This window comes from Thermobia domestica, chromosome 6, assembly GCF_964235325.1.
Source record: "Thermobia domestica chromosome 6, izTheDome1.hap1.1, whole genome shotgun sequence".
NCBI lineage: Eukaryota > Metazoa > Arthropoda > Insecta > Zygentoma > Lepismatidae > Thermobia > Thermobia domestica.
The window spans coordinates 2745650-2752156 of NC_137459.1; positions in this window are offsets into that span (position 1 = coordinate 2745650).

The following is a 6507-nucleotide window of genomic DNA, read 5'->3' on the forward strand; positions in this document are numbered from 1 at the left end:
GAAAGGGAACGACATAGACCCCCAATACTGATAGAGGCACATACTATGGTCCTAGGCTACCACACCAAATTTTTAGATTTGGCAATTTCCAAAATTTAATGGGGGTGGTCCTATGTACCCCTGCCAAAATTTAGGGGGTGGGCCAAGGTACCCCTGCCAAAATTGAGGGCGTGGTCCTAGGTACCCCTAGGTAATTGACCCCGGGCCAGGGACCATGGGTCCTGAGGCAGGGACCCAGGGGCCAAAAGTTATCCTCAGGTCAGGCCATTACTACTCCGCCCGCCTAATTACTTCACCTCTAGGAAAAAGCAACATTTGCATTCTGATTCAGATTCTGATACAAACGAAATGACAATCTCATAATGCTCCAAAATTGTTATTCTATGCTCTTAACTAATTTCGACACCAAGTTTTCCAACGCAAAATTTGTTGCTCTTCAACTACGAAAATATCTACCACGAGCATCCATCTCGGAAATAGTTCACACGCGCAATGGTATAATCCTAAAGACTATTGATTCATCTCTGTTTTCCACTATTAGAAACAAATCCCTGTTGACATTTTCGGAAAGAATGCTCAATTAACATCATTCCAAGACACCCGTCGTAAACAGGCACATCCTCCTAGGCGTACGCCATTGCTCTTGGTGGTCATTCGAGGAGTACATCCTTCATACATTGATGAGGAAATATTAGATGAATTGAAATTCGAAGGGCATAAAATAACTAAAACCATTCGGATCAAGAACGATAGAGGCTCTACCTATATGGTTCGGGTATTGACCTTGCACCAGGAAACGATTTATGATCTGCTAGTGAACGGAGCTGTTATCTATCAGCACAAACACCATTTCGTTCCTAACCACCATTTCTAGCGCGTTGCGGGAAATGTCAAGAGTATAACAAGCATTCTACTGCTTAATGTCGCAACATACACAAATGTGGTTATTGCTCCGGACCTCACTCTACATTTGCATGCACGAATCTCAACTCACCTCCGAAATGTCTCACTTGTCAAGAGCAACGTTCTGCATACAGCTATAGATTTAAAGGCAAACCTGACCTACAAAAGGATCATCCTGAGCTTGTTTTACTTCGTACTCCTGAGCAACCTATCATTATACGCTTCAATAACTCTCAATCAACTACTTTCTTCTCTTTGGCAATGCAAAATATTCAATCTTTCAACGGCCGCACATACTTCAACAGATCATTCAAGCTGCAAAATCTACATTCAATATCAATTTCACTGCCACCTATTCTGGAAACACAGTCCATTTTCATACTTCCATACCCGACAAATCCAACCATGCCTCTGTCTCTGACGGCTCTGGTATTCTTATTTCTTAACACCCATTCTCTTCGACAACACAAAGTGCTCTTTGAAACACTGCCCATGGAAGAACATGCCAATGCCTTTCTGCTGAACGAAACATTCATAATGCCTTCTACATCATGCCGCATACCAGGCCATTCCTTTATTACACGCTGACTGCAAATTACCAGCCCAACGTGCCCGTGGTGGTACGGCCATAAGTTTTCTTCAAGATTCCTCACAGACAACACACCTGCAATACTACTCATCTTCCAGAATACGTTATCATATCGCTTTATTTTTGAAACATTACCATCACTGTTGCAACAATCTACATATGACCCTGTCACCCATCACCTAATACATTTGTTCAATTTATATCCAACAACTTCAACTATTATGTCATTATGGCAGACTTTAATGTGCACAGTCGGACAACAGGACAGAACTTGCTGCAGAAATTTCCTCAGTACTCACACCAGTGGTATTATTCACGATCTTCCCAAAGCTACTCGCCCCATATCAAATATAACGCCGGACATAGTCATCACTTCAGCAACTTTGGCCTCTCGCAGCCTCATAGATGTTCTAGATCCACTTTGCAGCGACCATGCACCAATCAAACTTTTTATCAATACTCACTGCTCGAAATCAAATCAATCACAACCTACTCTCTCTAGAAGCCTCCGCTTTTATACAGCCAACTGGGACTGATACAGAAGTCATCTTTCTACCTCCACCGCTCATATTATATCGCCCTCAACGGAAGACGAACTGTACACTGCCATAAACATGATCACATCTTCCATCCAGAAAGCGAGTAATCTGGCTATACCTACTAGTACATGTAGACCATATCAATTTACCGCCTCATTACCTCACAATGATAACTGATTCACGCCAGTTTTATCGTGAATATACTCGAACCCAAAATGTAGAATCATTCCGCCACCACAAACAGTTACAACGCACTGTACGTAACTACATAGTGCTTATAAACTTCGATGCTGGGTAAAAACTTGCAACAATCTCTCAGACACCAACCATCCTTCCAAGTACTGGAAAAGATTTAATGCTTTATGTGGCAAATATACTAGAATCCAGTGTCCTTTGCTAATCCAAAACTCACTACAAACCACGATGTAGACAAAGCAAACGCTTTTGCCGACAATCTTCAATGCATCTTCACACCTCAACCTCCTGGGGCTGCTTCTCATTTCGTGGAATAGCCTAATCTGACAGGCTTACCAGTTAAAACCCAGCATAAATTATTCTCTTCCGCCTGACACGCCATTAGCTTCTCCCATCACTGTTGAAAACCTAAGAACAGTAGTCAATCAGAAACATAATTCGGCGTAATTTTTTATAACATCACGTATCGACATATCAAAGAAAGTCCTCTTTCCTTATTAACCCTTCTTGCAACAATTTACACTTCCATTCTGCGCACTGGGTATTATCCAACCACCTGGAAAACGTCGAAAACCATTATATTTCCAAAGCCAAACAAACCGTTGGACGACGTTTCCTCATATCGCCCCATACAGCTTACTTCCATATTCAGTAAAATCCTCGAACGGATGTTGGTCAAACGTCTTTATCAATATCTCGCCGAACGCCAGATACTTCCTATTCATCAAGCTGGATTCCGACCTGATTTCTCCATCAATGATCAACTGCTCCGTCTTTCTAGTCTGAGCACTAATCATTATAATTCCATCAAATCGTCTTGTCTCGTATTATTCGATCTAGAAAAAGCATTTGACAAGGTCTGGATTCTGGGTCTCATTTACAAACTTATTCGCCTTAATATCTCTATCATATATATTGGAATCATTTACAATTTTCTGATTGGCCGACTTACGTGTTTCTATCAACAATAAGTTATCTGATCCTATTTTTCTTCTTTCTGGTGTTCCACAAGGTTCTGCGTTATCTCCACTTCTGTACCTTCTATTTGTCACCGATATGCCTTCACTACCGAACAGAGTGCACGTATTTCAATACGCTGACGATACTGCCTACCTTAAACTGGGAAATACCATGCATCACATTAACACGCTATTACAGACAGCTTAATTTATGTCACTGGTGCACGAAGTGGCATCTCCATATTAACGCTTTAAAAACTCAAGTCGTCGTCTTCCTGCCGCCCAAAAAGTCCACTAGAATTCGACTCAACCCCAATAGATTATCCATTCAGGTTGACCAGGTTCCCATACAAGCCAGTAAGACAGCACCCTATCTAGGTGTAACATTCGATCGACATCTAACTTGGAAGCAGAACCTGGCATCAATTTCTTGTATAACGTACAATCATCTAAACTTGCTAAAACGTTTAACGGACACTACTTGGGGTTTAAAACCACCCACTGTTCTCACAACTTATAAAGCCTTTCTCCGCCCAACTCTTACACATGGCCACACAGCCTGGGTATCCGCTCAAACCAGCTTTTACCACAAACTCCTAATACTTGAAGTCCATCCCTTCCAAATTGCACATAAAATCAAATTACCCAGCCCTACCCAACATCTTTACAGTCTTGTCACATTCCCTATCTTACAGTACCATATAGAAAAACTCAGACTTACTTATCTTACCAAACGTTACCATAATCATCATCTTATTATTGATGCCATGCACTATTTAGCAGTACATCCCACGCCTCGTCGCTTTATGCATACGCCCTTGTCACATTTATTTACACTCGATTGTTATACACTTCCTCCGAACCACCATGACTTAAACTTCCTCAACGATTTTCATACTCATTTTCCTCACTCATTCATAATTCCATCTTATTCTGGACAGTGATCCTGCTCTGTTACTAATATGGGCTCCCGCATCATAGCCTAGAGTCGCTTCTAGGTACGACGATTTTCTCATTTTTCCAATTAACATTTCCTATATGTTGTGGCGTGAAGATATTTGCAGTACTACCCAGGGTGCGAATTGGCGGGGGAATGCCAGGGATTTCCCCCCTGACAAAAATCTTTCCCACCCTGGAGAAAAAAATTTTATCCCTGGCAGGGATAACTTTTTCCCCCTTTGGAGTATTTTTAAATGGACATAAAGATAAGATAGAAAGAGGGAACAATTCTTACTTTGCGTAACTAACCTAAATATTACTTGAGTGAAAATTTCTGAAAGATCTCACATCTCAACTGTTTTGTACTTGTTAGTGTATATATATATATATATATATATATATATATATATATATATATATATGTGTGTGTGTGTGTGTGTGTGTGTGATATTTGGTTTTTGGAGATTCATAAGCAGCGGAAAAGGAAATAGGGTTATGATTACATAGTAGCATTCCAGGTTCACATGGTTTATGGATATACTTGATATTAATCATGAATTACGACGACTTGCCCTTTTATTACATACGTCATGCAATTAGTAAAGTAATACATAGATGTTAGATACACATATAAGTTGGATTACATCACAAGGACAAGGATGACATTTAAGTGCAAGGCGGTATACTATAAATCCACATTTTATATTTTTCGAATTTATGAAACTATAGCAACGAATGTATTTTTACATCGCAACCTCTCGGAGAAAGTAATGAGACCTTTTATCTACATCAGACGAGGTATTTTACCATTATACTATACTTTTCAGTATAGCACGTGCATACATTACATATCTATAATTCAAAATACATATATATACTCATTTTCTACAATTTCTAGTTAATTACCACATTCAATATAATCGCAATGTTGCACAACAATATCACATACAACAAAGAAACTCGACATGAGTAACCGCAGGAAACCACGAAAGAAACGTTTACATTTTACTTAATCCTTAGTGATTCAAATAGTAGGTATTATGAGTAGGAAGCAGACATGTAAATCGGTTTAAATATTGAAAAATTTGACAGTTTACAATACAAATGATAAACTTAAAGAAGTTAGCAATAAATTCATTTGCCCATGTAACCTACACAGAAAAGATTCCTCTCTATAATATGGCATTAAAACAAAAGTGGACGCAATGACTCCGACAATGGTACAGCCCAAAACATTCCATCTGGATATGTCAAGGTAAAAGAAAATTGTGTAAATTAATTTAATGTTATTTCACCCTGGAGAAAATGAAAGGACAATTAATCATTCACCGATCGATCACTCACGACTACAGTATGTCAACTAACGATGGCAAACTGTCCCTTAATATATGACAAAAACGTATAACCCTACGAATTATGATTTACGACATCTCGTGGAAATCCAAACAAATATCTAGATAATATCTCTAAGTTTGTATCAGTTATACTATATAGTTATGTAGGTTGACAAGTTAAAAAGCGGGGGGAAGGTTAAAAAAATCTTAGAGAAGAAAGTAAAAGAACAGCTAGAAAAGACGACAGAAGTGCACATAAGGTAAGATAGAATACTAGATACTACAAGAAAAGCGGTCGAATCAAAAAAAAAAAAAAAAAAAAAATGCGACAAATCGTCGACTTCGAAGACAAACATGTACCTTAATATTTCGAAACAGGTAGCCTACTAAATGTGTGGCCTAAAATGTCTCTCCAATCGCGAGAGCGAGTACGTGCCCACGATAGGGATTTTACAAAGGACAATAGCTTTATGAAATTCCTACCACCCACTCTATCCGGCCAAGTCCTCGGAGATTACAGCCGGGTATACTGAAAGGTTGGCGTAGTCTCTTAATTTAGAAATTTCTAATACAACAAATAATATCTGACCCCTCAGAAAACTGAGAAGAGTTTAGGTTAAAGTATGGAGAAAATAGTTTGGAAGTCAATAAGTGAAGATAATCCTAAACGAGGACACTAAAAAATTAAAAAATTAAATAAAATAATTTTGTAATGGCAAGTTAAAATAAGCCAAATCTTATCAACCACTCCCAGTCCGCAAGATTCGTGAGGTCTTGAGATGTCGATTAGTTTCGATTACTACATCGTTTAGAAATAAGGAAAATGAAGATATGTGGACGGGGGACATCGACATTCTGGTACGGGATAAATAAACTTTTACTACAGTAAACCTACTGAAATATTTGCCATTAACCGTTCCGTCACCTATGTGGACAGTAACTAACTTAACTTCGTAAGGTAACATTAAAAAAATCTCAAACAGCAACCATGTACTATTGTGAGTCGAAGGTTGATGACACACGTATACTTTAACTGCACCTAATTCATT